The 15994-nt window shown below is 43.5% G+C and overlaps 1 protein-coding gene across 2 annotated transcripts in view; it reads left to right on the top strand.

The window, feature by feature from the left end:
- Positions 1-15994, top strand: part of RIMKLB (ribosomal modification protein rimK like family member B) — a 156166-nt gene that overhangs the window by 76065 nt on the left and 64107 nt on the right. The window contains exon 1 of one of the 2 annotated variants that reach the window (XM_021690408.2): positions 15493-15798. The exons of the other annotated variant lie outside the window; for it this stretch is intronic. The gene's annotated coding sequence lies outside the window, so the exon portion shown is untranslated. Of the gene's footprint in view, positions 1-15492; positions 15799-15994 lie in introns of those variants that run through there. 2 annotated transcript variants of the gene reach the window in all.

The raw sequence follows: 15994 nt of genomic DNA, 5'->3' as shown, positions 1-15994 counted from the left end.
TTCGGCTCAGGTCATGATCTTGGAGTCCCAGGATCGGGTCCCGCATCGGGCTCCCTGCTCGGCGGGGAGTCTGCTTCTCCCTCTCATGCTCTCTGTCTCCCATTCTCTCTCTCAGATAAATAAATAAAATCTTAAAAAAAAAAAAAACAACTATCCTTTTCGGGGCGCCTGGGTGGCTCAGTCATTAAGCGTCTGCCTTCGACGCAAGTCGTGATCCGAGGGTCCTGGGATGGAGCCCCGCATCAGGCTCCCTGCTCCTAGGGGAGCCTGTTTCTCCCTCTCCCACTCCCCCTGCTTGTGTCCCTGCTCTTGCTATCTCTGTCAAATAAATACAATCTTTAAAGACAAAAAACAAAAAAACTGTCCTTTTCTTTTTTAACTTAAATAAATCCATTCTGATCTTGGCTTGACCACAGGTAAAAGTCCTTTCTTAATGTTCTTTTCCCACAGACTTTCTGCAATTTTCTGTATCCATTCAGCTTTATCCCATCTTACATTTTTCATCTTGGAACAGTAATTTTATTTTAGGACAAAATTACTTTCCCCCTTTACCAAAACAGAACCAACCCCCCCATGTCCTTCACATCTTTCCTTACCCTCCCCCCACAAAACTCTATCACATTCTACTTTCCTTACCTTCTTTTCATGCACAGTCATTTCCTTCCACCCTTACTTATAGTAGTTTTGTTAAAAAAAAAAAAAAATTTGCCTGTTTTATAAATCAATTTTGGCAATACCCTGGAGGTTAAAAAGAAAATCATATACAGAACATACATCAATACAGATAGCTTTTATTTCACTCCCATGGCTAAAACTTTTTATTGATATTTGTGATCTTTTGGAGGCTACAGAGTAGATTTGGGGCAAGAGAACTTAAAAGCACTGTATTTTGAAAAATTCTCTTTCTGCTCGTTTTTTATCTTCAGTCTCTGTGTGCAATGTTTTGGATAACTCCTAGGTGTTTACATTTCAAAGACATGATAAGATTTACAATTTCAAGGCAACAGCAAAAGAATGTTAAGTTTTTGCCCTAGGCATTTTGGGGTAATTGCTACTTAAAAATTGCTTTTGTTTTTGGGGTGGACAGCATGGGGCATTTCATCCCTTTCCCCTTCAATCATCACAACACCATATTCATGCCCATCCTTTTCCTAGGGAATTCCACCACTTAGTATCCCAATCAGGCTTTGTCAGGAGCAAGTCAGACCTTATTAATCTGTGCCCTCCTAGCTTTTGAAAATGACACGCTAAGGTTTCCAGATTATTCTGCTTTCCCACCTTGTCAGCCAGCCCCAAAGCTAGCAGAATAGTGGAAACCTTCATGCCCTTCTCTTGCCTTAGCTCTTCTTCCAACTTTCTAACTCAAGATTCAGTGTCTCGTTGGACATTGATGGCGAGCTAAACTGCCCCCAGGAAGAGCCAGCCCATTACAGCAGTCATGTGTCCCCATCTTTCTGCAGTACACTGTGCAGTTCATCAGATAAGCACATCAAAGCAGCCAGCGTTTTCAGGGTGTCCTCATTCTCATTTGGTGATCTACAAACATCTAACATAGAAGCCACCTCTCCCATTGACTTAGAAGTCAATGCCAATGTGGGATCTCCCCCTTAGACACCTCTTTCCCAAGTCCCATTTCTTTGGTCTCCTGGGTGGCTCAGCAATTGTTGGCTTGCATATTGGTCCTGTATTTAGTGGGCAAGGAGAGACTGTAAGGCAGACCTTCCCAGATTGGTAAATTGCAGGTTTCAGAAGCAAAAGAACTTACAAGGGTTGTCTTGGGTGGCCTCAGGATGAGTAGATCTGTGCACGTAACTGCCAAATCGTAGAAGTTTATATTAGAGGCCCTACCTGGGTTTAGTCACATCTGTTGTTCAGATAGTCTCAACACCACATTTCTATCTGAAGGCTGGGTCCTTTGGGCAGCTTCTGGGAATAGGGAAGGCAAGCAAAATGCGCATACCAAAGACAGGGTGAGGGAGAGGGGCCCTCCAGTCGTCCAGGTACACCTTGCAGTCAGCTGGGGGGTCATGTTGTCTTGATGACCTCCGCCAACACTTGAGTTGGACCCACTTCAATTCTGGCTTATTCCTGAAGCCAGTCTGGGAAAAGAAATGCTCAAATAAAGCTCATAACACAAAAGCTGCAGAGCTAGGATTAGAGAGGCACTAACCTATAACCTCTAATACAGGGAAAAAGCAGTGAACTCATTGGGCTCACTGGGTATTTATCTGGCTCACTGGGTTGCTCAGTGCCCATGGGGGTTATCAGGGGTCTCCCCTGGTTCCCTCTGTTAACACCAAAACTATTAAAAAGATAAACTGAAGCATATTAAAATTTTTAAGAGTTTATATGAACAAAAATTGAATTGAATTGGGCAGTACCAAACTGGATGTGGCTGGGAGTGCTCTACCCACAGGAACTCTGAGACACTTTTATTTATTTTTTTACTTTTTATAATTTTTATTTTTTAAAGATTTTATTTATTTGAGAGAGAGAGAGCACAAGCACAAGCTGGGGGAAGAGCAGAGGGAGAGGGAGAAGCACACTCGCCGCTGAACCAGGAGCCCAACACGGTACTCGATCCCAGGACCCTGAGACTATGACCACAGCCAAAGTCAGATGCTTAACCAACTGAGCCACCCTGGTCCCCCAGGAGAGACTTACAGAGAAAAGGCAAAAGCGAGGAGATTAATAGCTTAATCACTTAGTTGATTTGGCTGTTTGTGTTTGGCTGTCCTTAGCTTTAAATTTTGTAATCTTGAGATAATTATAGGCTGATTTTGGTTTCTTACATAGAGCCTCAGTTTAATGGTCCCCTTGTTTAGTTACTTTAACACATTTCATGTAGATTTAGGAAGGGCTCCAGGGAAGAATTGAGAAAATCGGGGGTTATCCCAACTTTAGTGTATCAAAATTATCCAATGCATGTCAAATTCTTAAGCTCCTTTTTTGGCGATCTCAATTTGGTATGTTTGTGTTGGGGTTCGAATCTACACTTTGCAACCACTTCCTGTGGTCTTACTAAATGCCTGCTTTCTTACTTTGTCCCAGTATTTCTCAGACTTGAGCATGTGTCAGAATCCCCTGAGGATATGATTGGTAGATAAGATACAGGATGGCCAAATAAATTTGAATTTCAGATAAACAGCAGATAAATTTTTTCTATATCTCAAATACTGCAATATTTGTGACAAATACCTGTTTTAACTGAAATTTAAATGTACCTTCTCTCCAACCATCGCTAAATACTTTCAAATTGGTTGTTTGAATTTTCCTTTTGTCAGGTATATGTGATGGGTGTCTATTCTGTCTTTGTAGGAAATTTAAAAATATATAATCTCATCTATAGATTTTCTTTATCACTGATTCTTTTTTTCTTTTTTAAAGAGAGGGAGAGCAGGGGAGGGGCAAGGGGAGAGCGTGAGAATCTTACACAGGCTCTGTGCCCAACGCAGAGTCTGACATAGGGTTCGATCTGAGGACCCTGAGATCGTGACCTGAGCCGAAATCGAGAGTCAGATGCTTAACTGACTGAGCCACCCAGGCGCCCCTCACTGATTCTCTTTTTAACTTTCTAATCTCTTCTACTTCTAGGGTTACCTCAGTAACTTACTGGGTAACAAAAAGCTTGAGAAACTGTTACAACTACTCTGTCATAATTTTATCTCAGTTTTTTGTTTCTCCTTTTACTTTAACACCCGCTCCATTTTCTCTCTCCTCCTCTGCTCTTCCCTCTTTCCTTCTTAAGTCTGTTTCTTGGCTTTTGTTCCAGTTGTCTTTCTTGAAATTTCTACCAGGGCTTTCTCTTTTCCACTTCCTTCCCTCTTTTCTGTTTTCCTTCTCTTTTTCTTTCCTCCCTGCCTTCTCCCCGAGCCTTCCATGTCAAAATGAGGCTCCACAGAAACAAGTGAGGTCACTAGGATCCAGCCTACAGGGTTGTGTTCCAGAAGGAGATTCTGTTCCGACAGCCCCTTCAGTGGAGCAAGTTCTCTGTCAGGAGAAAAGCGAGCTTCAAGAAACAGTTCCTTGGCCTGAGGATCTGTTGAGAGGGTGATGGATGGCACCGCAGTTACGACTTTGAGAACTGCAGGAAAAGGAGGGGAGCCACTGCCAGGCGGGGGTGGGGAGAGCCAGTCAGGAAGAGCTTATGAAAGGGGAGGAGAATGTACTGGCGGAGTATGCTGCCTGCAAAAGACGTTTCTGCAGATACTGTGTCTTTGTGAGCTGACTGCAGAGGCCATGTGCATGCAGAATGCATGTGAATGCATGTGTTGCTGATTTCAGATCATGGGTCTGTGTGAACTGCTGAGTGCAGGAAACGGGAATGTATTGTTGAAAGGATTTTGCAGTCAGAGTGCTTGTTTGTGGTTGTGTGGTATGTGTGACTGACTTTTTGCCAAATGCACTGTTCTGATTCCAGCTCTGAAAGTTTAGTGGAAGTCTGGCTGACTAAGCCAAGACACAACAAAGTCCAAAGGAAATGTGGGGGCAACATGAGCTGGAAATAATGAGAGCTGTTGCAACAAGAGAAAAAAAAGAGATTTGAAGAAAGAGGGAATGAGAAAACAGAAGATTAAACAATAGACATTCTCTCCATAGAAAGAAATTTGAGAAGAGGAGGGAGAGAAAAGTAACATTCTTCCTGATAACAGGCATTATATTTCCCTAGTTCTTCCTGCACCTTGGCGAGATCGTTCCTAGTTTTCCTCTTTTTCCTTTTAGACAGGTCTATGTAAACATGAATGTTCCGGGTATGTTTTGGTTACGCCGGAGGATATTTTAAAACTTAACAGTTATCCAAACAGGAGCATTAATGGTCTCTAAAGAGAAAAAAGAGGGTTCATTTTGTTGTTGCTGTTAAATAGGAAAGCAAATGGACGTAATGGAAGGACATTCAGTTTTGATCAGAGATTAATTGAACAGGATTAGAGAATTACCTTTGTGGTGATCAAAATAATAATGTGAGGTGGTAGTTATTGTTATTATTACCACAATTATTAACAAAATTTAACAGGGACTACTTACACCTGGAATGAAATATTTAACTTAGGCATAAGAACTAGTAGATCTAGACAGATAAACACAGGGGCATCATAACTTTGAACTTGGATGCAGGCTGGGGAGGGAAGTTTCATTTGGGAGCATCCCAGTTTTGCTTTATTGCCAAAACACTAACTACATATTTTTTATTTCAAATCGTAACCATTACAGTGTCTTTCTCAGCTCTTTACTCAAGTCGTTTTTTAAGCCTAAGAGGTTACATTTTATTATAATTACATTTCCAATGCTACTTTTGCCCCATTCATTAATAGGTCTTTTGTTTCATTCAGCCATCTTTTCCTCCTTTCCTTCCTACTATTTTTTTAAATCTGCCTCTCTCCTTTGTTATTTCCTCCTCTCGATCATGGTTCCCTGGATTTGATTAAAATTCTCTTTCCCTTCTTTCCTCACCTGTCTCTCCTTTATCAAACTAATTACTTTTCAGGCTTGTCTTTCTCCTCATTCCTTTCTCGGCTGTCTTTGTCTCCAGCAGAGGGGGTCTGATGGTGATCGGAGGTAGGGATGAGGCCTGGGCGAAGGCAGGCTGGGAGGGGGAGGAGGAGTAGTGCTTCAGCTGTTTCTGCCATCAGCAGAAAGGCTGATTTCAGCTCGGCTCCAAATTCCTCGCCTCCCGCCTCCCGCTTCTCCCCTTCATAGAGTCCCTCTACTTTAAATTCTACCTCCCCTTCTCCCCACCACATTTCTCAGATGACATCCCTTTCTCCCAGCTGTGACTGCCAGGGACACTGACCTACTTTTGCCCTCTGTTAGGCACCAAACCCTGGTTTCTTTGTGAACCTCTGAATTTCTGGTAACTACTTTTTGCCCCAGTGTGTCAGTTGGTCCCTTTTAAACCTCAAAACATTTCCTGGTCTCCCATAAGGCAGTGGTTTTTTAGTCTTGGAGTGTTGAGAAAAAGCATAATGCTAAAAAGCTCTCATGACTTCAGCAAATTCATTTATGACTTAAATGGATTAGTACTTTGTTAATCAAAATGGAATCTCTGTAGTTAGACAATACAGGTATTAGTAATTTTTGTTCAGTCTTTATAGGTATGTTTGGCTGATGGACTTTAGATCCTTTGTGACAAATTCTAATATGTATTTGCAAATATTCTCTATATGATATTGGAGACATCAGCCGAAACCGCAGGCATTGATACCTGAATAAAACTTTATATACAATTGTCCCCCCCTTATCCACCGGGGATATGTTCTAAGACCCCCAGTGGATGCCTGAAACCACACATAGTAGAGTCTTAGTTTTTTCCTATACATACACACCTATGATAAATTTAACATATAAATTATGCATAGTATGAGATTACTGATAAAACTAATAATAAAAGAACAGTTATAATTTACTGTAATAAAAGTTATATGAATGTGGTCTCTCCAATATCTCGTGCCGTACTCCCCCTTCTTGTGATGATGCGAGAGGACACACAATGCCTGTGTGATGAGATGAAGTGAGGTGAATGACATTGTGACATTGCATTAAGCTGCTATTGACGAGGATCATCTGCTTCCTGACCTGGGTTGACTGTGGGTAACTGAAACCACAGAACGCAAAACCACGGATAAGGGGGGGGCTACTGTACTAAGAAGTGGGGGGGAAACTGCAGAGAAAACCAATTTTATAGCCTTTGGAGGGATTAGAAGAAATGGTTAAGAGTATGTAGTTTGATGCTTGAACTCTAGTTATGGTCATGCCACTTGCTAGCTGTGTAAGTTTGGAAAAGTTACTCAGCCTGTCTGTGCCTTAGTTTGCTCATTTGTAAAAGAAGATACTGAAATGAAGTAGGGTTATTACAAGGATTAAAATGATCTACCTAAAATCTCTGAGAATGTTCCATAATCTAAGACATTTTAGGTTTATGAGCCTGAGGACAGATAATTATACATGTTTCAAGTATTTTTCTGATAATTTTCTCATGCCTGTGTTTTCATTCATCATTTCTTTACTAGGCAAGCCACTATTAATAGATCCTCTTTCTTAGTCTAGGTTGTCTATTCTGGTTGTCCAGAAAATTTCTGGGAAATAAGCAAGAAGGATTGGAACCTGTATATTAGAGATTTGTCTAGTATTTCCATTGTGTCACCCAACATGGATTTCTTTTTTCCTTTTTCTGTTTCTTTATTGTCCCTTCTGACTTTATATTGTGCTGTTAGGATAAAACTCCAGTTGCAAAGCACTGAGAGAGAGAAGAAAAATCAAGGAGTTTGGCAATTCAGGTGGAGTTGATGAAAGAAAGGCTAAATAAAAGCAAGGAAGAGTTAAAAAAAAAAACAACAAAAAAACGAACTCAGGGCGCCTGGGTGGCTCAGTTGGTTAAGCGGCTGCCTTCGGCTCTGGTCATGATCTCAGGGTTCTGCGATCGAGTTCCGCATCGGGCTCCCTGCTCAGCGGGGAGTCTGCTTCTCCCTCTTCTCCCTATGTTTGTGCACGTGCTCTCGCTCGCTCTCTCTCTGTCAAATAAATAAATAAATAAACTAATTCAACGATCAGTATAGGGTTTGAAAGCCAAGAAAACAAAAGTGATTTAAAAACAAAATAAAAGGGGCGTCTGGGTGACTCAGTTGGTTAGCCGTCTGTTCTGCTCAGGTTCTGATCTTAGGGTTGTGGTATCAAACCCTGCATAGGGGCTCCATGCTCAGCAGAGGGCGGGCCGAGTATCTGCCTGGGATTCTCTCTGTCCCTCTCCCTCTGCCCCTCCCCCCCTAAATGAATAGGGCAGACAAGAATTTGGACAGAATAGATGTAAATTGCTGTTTCTTTTTATTTAAATTCAATTAACATACTGTATTATTGGTTTCAGAGGTAGAGGTCAGGGATTCATCTGTCTTACATAATACCCAGTGCTCATTACATCACTTGTCCTCCTTAATGTCCATCACCCAGTTACCCCATCCCTCCACCCCCTAAATTGCTGTTTCTTTGCACTGAGGAGAACTACATGAATTTATACTCATCAACAGGGCTTCATAGTCTAACTTTTTCAGTGTGCAAAAGAAGCAAAGCAGACCAGGACAGTCATGGTGGTGCTAGGTCATTAGAATGCTTCTGGAATTTTTATTCAATATGTAAATGTTTGTTAATAATTTGGGGCACTGATAGTGAGATAAATTGTGACAGGTCCATACAGCCCTTGTGTGGTTTAAATAACAGCATTTCTAGGGCACCTGCATGGCTCCATTGGTTAGGCCTCTGACTCTTGATTTTTGGCTCAGGTCCTGATCTCAGGGTTGTGAGATCGAGACCCACATCGGGCTCTGTGCTCAGCACTGAGTTGCCTTGAGACTCTCTTCCTCTGCCCCTCTCTCTGCTCATACTCCCTCTCTAAAATTAATAAATCAAATCTTTATGTTATTTATTTGAGAGAGCGTGCACAAGCAGGGGAGGGGCAGAGGAAGAAGTGGATTCCCTGCCGAGCAGAGCAGAGAGCCAGACCTGGGGCTTAATCCCAGGACTCTGGGATGATGACCTGAGCTGAAGGCACATGTTTAACTGAATGAGCCACCCAGGTGCCCCAAATAAAATATTAAAAAAAAACAACTGCATTTCTGTGGTTGAAGGGTCTACTAATTCATTCATGTTTCTGTTATTCTTCCCAGATTGATACACTTAAAAAAATTTTTTTTAATTAAAAAAATTTATTTAAATTCAATGTAGTTAACATATACTTTGTTAGTTTCAGAGGTAGAATTTAGTGATTCATAGTTGCATATAACACCAGTGCTCATTACATCAAGTGCCCTCCTTAATGCCCATCACCCAGTTACCACATCCCCCCACACACTGAATTTAAAAAATTTTTTAAGTAATGTCTACTCCCAACATGTGGCTTAAACTCAATCCTGAGATCAAGAGTCGCATGCTCTACTGAATGAGCCAGCCAGGTGCTCCCAGATTGATACACTTTTTAAGATACTCCAGGGAAGAGGGCACAGGAGACTAGGAAATTACCACCAAGAATTTAATCTCCATGCCTCAGTTTTCTCTTTCAGAGGGGACTCACAATATTTGCTTAATCATACCAAGTTGCCTGAGGCTAGATGAGTTTATAAATGTTGAAGGCTTTAAATAAAGAACATTTTACAAATGGTTATTTTTCTCTTAAAGACATTATTCTCAAACTTTCATGTGTCTAAGAATTACTTGGGATGCAAATTTAAAAAATGCAGAGTCATGGCTGGTTCTGTAAGCTTTGAGTTTGGCTCAAAATGCAGATACACAGCTGCATTTTATTTATTTATTTATTAAGATTTTATTTATTTATTTGACAGAGACACAGCGAGAGAGGGAATACAAGCAGGGGGAGTGGGAAAGGGAGAAGCAGGCTTCCCGCTGAGCAGGGAGCCAAATGCAGGGCTTGATCCCAGGACCCTGGGATCATGACCTGAGCTGAAGGCAGACGCTTAACGACTGAGCCACCCAGGCACCCTGGAATCTGCATTTTAAACAAGCATTCCAGGTTATTCCTATGTAGTGAGAAAAAGGAAATATTCCTAACAACCAGTACAATTAAAGGACAGCGAAACCTCCATTAATTCCTCTTTTTAAGTCTTATTTTTCTTTACACCCTTTCCTTCTGATTCAGCAAATGTACAATCTTCACTGCCTCCCTTCCCCCCACCCTCCTTTGTGTCTGGCATCGACATTTTCTTAGCATAGTTAGAGAGACGCTCAGTTTAATGTGCAGAAATGGAGTGGCGGAAAAGGAGGAGGGATGTGGGTGGGGAAAGGCTAGATCAGTATTTAGCTATTCTAACTGTGAAGACTGTTGTTGTCGGGCTGGTTCTAGCCGGCTGGTTCAGGGAGAGGAAGCAGTGGGGAGAGCTAGATCTACTGCAGCTGCTGCCACCATTCCTTATTTTTGAGTGTAGGTTCTGATGCGACACCTACTACCTTTTCTCCACCAACAAGAATTTTACAGTAATCACATTAGATATGCCATCAAGAAGACTATTTTATGTCCTGATAACAATCCTGGATTCATTCCTGTTTACAATTCTCCTCTTTACTACCTTGACGACTTTAATTTTGATCAAATCCCAGCTTGTTTTCTTGTCTAAACCCGGGAGGAAAAAATTTGCACCAGATGGTGTCTATGGGGTACTTAAAGATTTTTGTTTGATGTGCATACTAGATAACAATATATGAATTGTGTTTTTCTGCCTGATGTACAGATTCACTAATGCAACACAAGTCAGATAAGAGACATGGAGTGGGTTGGACCCAGACAACTTTGTTAGGGGAGATTTTATTTTCCATCAACTCACTGCATTTTCTGTGCCTTCCATCTAGCATCTCAAGAACTGTCTACCAAGAACTGTCTACCAAAAACTTTTAAAAGTGTTTCTTGGGGCACCTGGGTGGCTTAGTCAGTTAAGCATCTACCTTCTGTTGAGGTCATGATCTCAGGGTCCTGGGATCAAGCCCTGAGGAGGGCTTCCAGCTCAGCGGGGAGTCTGCCTCTCCTTCTCCTGCTCCTCCCCCTACTTGCGCTCTCTCTCTCAAATAAATAGTCTTTATTTTATCTATTTATTTTTAAAGGTTTTATTTATTTGAGACAGAGCGTGCATGCACGCACGAGAGAGAGAGAGAGAGAGAGTCAGGGAGAGGGGCATGAGGGGCAGAGGGAGAGGGAGAACCAGATCCCCTGATGATCAGGGAGCCTGATGCGGGACTTGATCCTAGGACCCTGAAATCATACCTGAGCCGAAGGCAGCCACTTAACCGACTGAGCCACCCAGGTGCCCCTGATAAAATCTTTAAAAATAAATAAATAAATAAAAGTGCTTTTTGCTGCAAATCTAGCCATCATATTCTGAATCAGCTAATCTGGTTGATTAAATGAAATGTATCTAGATAATGTGCACATTTCAATATAGTCATATATATAGCTAATTTGACATGTGTGTTGTCCAAACCTTGGTTCAGCTTGGCTGCATATTAAAATTCCCTGGAGAGCATTAAAAAATATTGATGCCTGGATCAAAATCCCAGAAATTCTGATTAAATCAATTTCAAAAGCTCTCCATTGATTCTGATGTGTCTAGGAAGGAGAGCACAAATATAGAAATGTTTTGGCTCAGGTAAAAGATGCCTTTCAATTCAGTCTTACATTACTCATGCTTCCGGTGTGCAGTAAATATGTAACTATTTGTACTATTACACATATTTAAACATTGTATAACTTCTCTTTGCTATTTGACTTTTGTTATTGGTCTTGTATAATAGCCTATATTTATATCTATATATTTACATATCTATCTAGATATATATTCATTTTTTTAAAAATTTTATTATGTTAGTCACCATAGAATACATCATTAGTTTTTGATGTGGTGATCCACAATCCATTGTTTTCGTATAACACCCTATATTCATTTTTTTTTTTTGAAGATTTTATTTATTCGAGAGAGAGACAGCAAGAGGTAGCATGAGGACTCTGGGATCAGGACATGAGCCAAAGGTAGGCGTTTAACCGACTGAGCCACCTAGGTGCCCCTAATCAGCTTTTTTAAGTAGGCTCCAGGCCCAGCATGGAGCCCAACACAGGGCTTGAACTCAGGACTCAACCGACTGCTCACCCAGGTGCCCCCAATATATATATATATAGCCTGTTCCTCCCTCTCCTCCCCACGCTTGCTCTCTCAGTATCTCTCTCTCTGTCTTTCAAATAAATAAAATCTTAAAAAAAAAGACTATCTATTTGAGAGAGAGCACCAATGGGGGGAGGGGCAGAGGGAGAGGAAGAAGCAGACTCCCAGCTGAGTAAGGAGCCTGACGTGGGGCTGGATGACGTGGGGCTGGACTACGTGGGGCTTGATCCCAGGACCTTGAGATCATGACCTGAGCAGAATGCAGAGGCTTAACCAACTGAGCCACCCAGGTGCCCCTAAGATTTTATTTTTAAATCTCTGCACCCAATGTGGGGCTCAAACTCACAACCCCAAGTCGAGTCATACGTTATAGCTACTGAGCCAGCGAGCTGCTCCAATAGCTAATATTTTTTGGGCACTTACTATGTAGTACATTATGTTTGAGTTACCTCATCTTTATTTTGTTGATAACTGAGGCTTATAGAACTTAAGCAACAATCACATGCCACTAATAAAGCTGGGATTTCAAGTCAAATTTATCTGACTCCAAAGGTGCTAGGCTAGTTATGTCTTCTCAAGGGATTCAACTGGCTGAAGAATATTAATTTAATGGTTAAAAATGAGTGGTGCACAATTAAACCAAGACAAGCTATTTAAAATACTTCTTTTGTTTTAAAAGGAAACTCTACCCCCAACATGGGGCTCGAACTCAGAACCCCAAGATCAAGAGTTTCATGCTCTACCCACTGAGCTAGCCAGGTGCCCCAGAATACTTTGGAGCATACATTGCTACCCAAAGGAGTTGTGAGTCCATACCTGTCTAAACATATCAGCCACGAAAGTACGAAGATTATGACTGAGTCTAGGAAACCAAGCCCTCTGGACCTTGCTTTCCATTATGGAAATGCCAAAAATAATTGCTTCTCCCTCATTACTTCATACAAAAATATAAAGTAGGAATTTGATCATCATTGATGTAAATAGTATATAATAGTTGGTTTAAAATGAGCCATATCCTTGGCTTTGTTTTTTGTTTTTTTTTAAGATGTTATCTTATTTTAGAAAGAGAGAGCACGTACACATAAGTGGGGGAGGGGTAGAGGGAGAGGGGGAGAGAGAATCTCAAGCCGACTCCATGGTGAGCAGGAACCTGATGAAGTCAGATCCTTGACCTCAAGATCATGACCTGAGCCAAATGAAGTCAGATGCTCAACTGACTGAGCCACCCAGGCACTCCTACTTGTTTTTTTTTATTTTTTATTTTTATTTATTTATTTATTTTTCTAAAGATTTTATTTATTTATTTGAGAGAGAGAGAATGAGAGAGAGAGAACACCTGAGAGGGGATAGGGTCAGAGGACAAAGCAGACTCCCTGCCGAGCAGGAAGCCCGATGTGGGACTCGATCCCGGGACTCCAGGATCATGACCTGAGCCGAAGGCAGTCGCTTAACCAACTGAGCCACCCAGGCGCCCCCTACTTGTTTTTTTTTTAAAGAACATAGTTCTTTAAGGGGCACCTGGGTGGCTCAGTAGATTAGGTGTCAGACTCTTAATTTTGGCTGGGGTCATGATCTCAGCCGGGAGTCAGCTTGAGGATTCTCTCTCTCCTGTTCCCTCTGCCCCTCCCCCCACCCACATGCCTGTACATACACTCTCTAAAATAGATAACATCAAAAAACCCACAGCAACATAGTTCTGTTTTTTGTATCTTTCTGACTACTTTAAGTGGAAAGCAATTTTGTATACATTATGAATTTTTGGGTGTGTCTGGCGCATAATGACAGTACGTGAATAGATAGCATTTTTTTTAAAGGCAGGTGGCCAGTGAATTAATAGTCTAATACTCCCTATCCACAGTTTCACCCTTCTTTTTCTGGGTGATGCATCCTTACCCTGATTTGGGTTTCTAAACAGTAGGACTGAAGGATAGGCTAGGTATTATTGATAATCTGCTTGCCCAGTCATGCTTTTCCCTGTGTCAATTTCTCCCTTTATCTTTTGCCAGATTCTCACTGTGTTAATATCTCTGTGATGAAATGCTTCTCTTTTGTCTTTAGGTTGAATATACTTTGTTTCAGGAGACTGAATATCCGGGTGGAAATAAATAGCAACATTTTAGCTCTGTAAACTTTCCCCCCTTTCTTCTGAAGGTAGTGGGTCATATAGCACATTTGTTCCTCTAAATGTGTTCTTTGTGAAAACTGTTCACTATCCTAGGTTACTCTAAGTGGGCAAAGGTAACAGCAGTAAACACAGTAACACTCAGTTTGCGCTAGGCCTTAAGTCTTATACACTTATTAGCTCATTTACTGTTTATACCAATTCAGTGAAGTAACTACTTTTATAGTTTCTATAAAATATTTTTATAGACAGCTTGTGTAATCAAGTAGATTAAGATACAGAGAAGTCAGGGTACTTTAGAAGATCACATAAGTTAAGTCTGATCCAGTCCAGAAGTTACCACCCTGGGTTATGCTATATCTCTTAAAGGACTAAGTACTGAGTGAAATCAGGAAAAAAAAAAAAAGGGCAGACCAAAAAGATTGGGAACTGAGTGCTGAAAAGAATTTGTTGGCTGAGGCCATTCAGAATGGAATGTGACTTGCAAGAAGGCAAACTGGTTAGGACATTATGGTAGCTCATATCTGGGATCTCTGGTGGTAATAAATGACTAAGGTTATTTAGAAATGAATTTGTCATGTAAAGTAGCACGGTCATCTGTTGCCTTTGTTTTCATTCTTCATGATCTAGAAAAATTAACAGTAGTATCGTAGCTGAACATACTCATATTCTTAGCTTCCTTTGGACTATAATTTTATTTTTATAGACAGCTTGAGGATTTTCAAAATGCTCCTAAATATATTTCATTCTCACAGCAACCTTGGAACATACTCTTAGCTTTTCATAACAAAAGCTCGGAGGAAGTTAAGGAACTGATTTGCGGGAGGTTTATACTGGTTTCCAAGTAGCGAAGCTGGCTGCACCACACTACCCTGTCTTTATCTTTAAAAACCTGCTTAAAGCCCTGAGAATATATGATGTACTGTAGTTTAAAATTTGCCTCACAGTGTACAGAGGCAACGTCTTTATTCCGTATAGGGATAAGGACCTTATAGGTATTGATCTTTGTTCCCAATCTTTGCCTCTGGGGCTGGGAGGCGGACCGCGGCTTGAGGGGACTGTAGGCGAGGTCGCCGGAAAGGCTGCGCGGGAGGTGGGGTGGGCTGGGCTGGGCAGGGCAGGAGACACAGAGGCGTGGACAGGCAGACAGCACACTGTCCCCAAGAGGCTTGGTGGGCTGGCGTCAGGGTTCACATTATGTATGAATGGGGCCCGATGAAGGAATGTGAAGGCGGGGAGGGTGTACAACGGAAGGAATCAATCTCGCGGTTTCAAGTTGGGAACAAACCTCGCCCCCCCCACCCGTTTCCCTTCCTTAGTGAGGACGGTTTGGGGGCGGGTGGGGAAAGCGCGTCCTCGAAGCGCTCTCGCGCTCCCATTTCCCTCCTAGCGCGCGCTCTCCATCGCCCCTTCACCACCCGAGAGGCGGGCGATGGCTGCGAGTGGGGACGCGGAGTCCGGAGGGCGGGTCCCGACGCAGGTGTTGGATCCGCTAGGCCGAGCTCCGCGGGCTGGCCCGTCCCCTCGCCCCGGTAGCCACCCCCGCTGCCCGCCGCGTCGCCGCGCCTGGAGGGCGGGGCCGGCGCGCGCGAGGGTCCTCTGCACGCGGGCGGGCGGCGCGCGGCGCCTCGGTCTGGGGGAGCGCGCGGCGGTCTCCGCCGGCGTCGCGCGCGCTGTGTGTGAGCGGGGTCGCGCGCGCGCCCGCGCACTACAGACGAGTGAGGGAGTGAGGGAGCGAGGAGCGGCCGGGTGTGAGTGTGTGTGGGGGTGGGGGCGCGTGTGTGTGGGAGCGGGGGTGAGGGAGATCCAGACAGACCGCGAGGCTGTGAGAAAGTGGGCGAGTGTGCGAGGGCGCCTGGCCTGGCTGCGGGAGCCGCGGTGGTGGAGGAGAAAGGAGGCGGCTCCCGGCATCCCTCCCCCCTTCCCCCTCCTTCTCGGACTTCCAGCCCGCCCGGCAGCCCGCGGTTCCCTCGGAGGCCCCAGTCCGGTTCCGCTGGCCGAAAGCGAGGGAGGAGCCGCCCGAGCCAGGTGAGCGGTGCGATCGCTTCTCTCCGAGCCTGGTGTAGGGGCGTGAGGCGGAGGCGCGCCCGCCCCCGCGCCCCTCCCCCCCAGTGGGCGACTGTGGCCGAAGGGACTCGGCGACGAGCCGGGGCTCGGCCGGGGCAGGGAGCGGGGCCGGGCGCACCGGAGATTGTGAAGGCCGGGGTGGGGGTGGGGGGTCCAC

This window comes from Neomonachus schauinslandi, chromosome 5 (genome assembly GCF_002201575.2).
Source record: "Neomonachus schauinslandi chromosome 5, ASM220157v2, whole genome shotgun sequence".
Lineage (NCBI taxonomy): Eukaryota > Metazoa > Chordata > Mammalia > Carnivora > Phocidae > Neomonachus > Neomonachus schauinslandi.
This window is presented reverse-complemented; position numbering and strand designations above follow the sequence as displayed.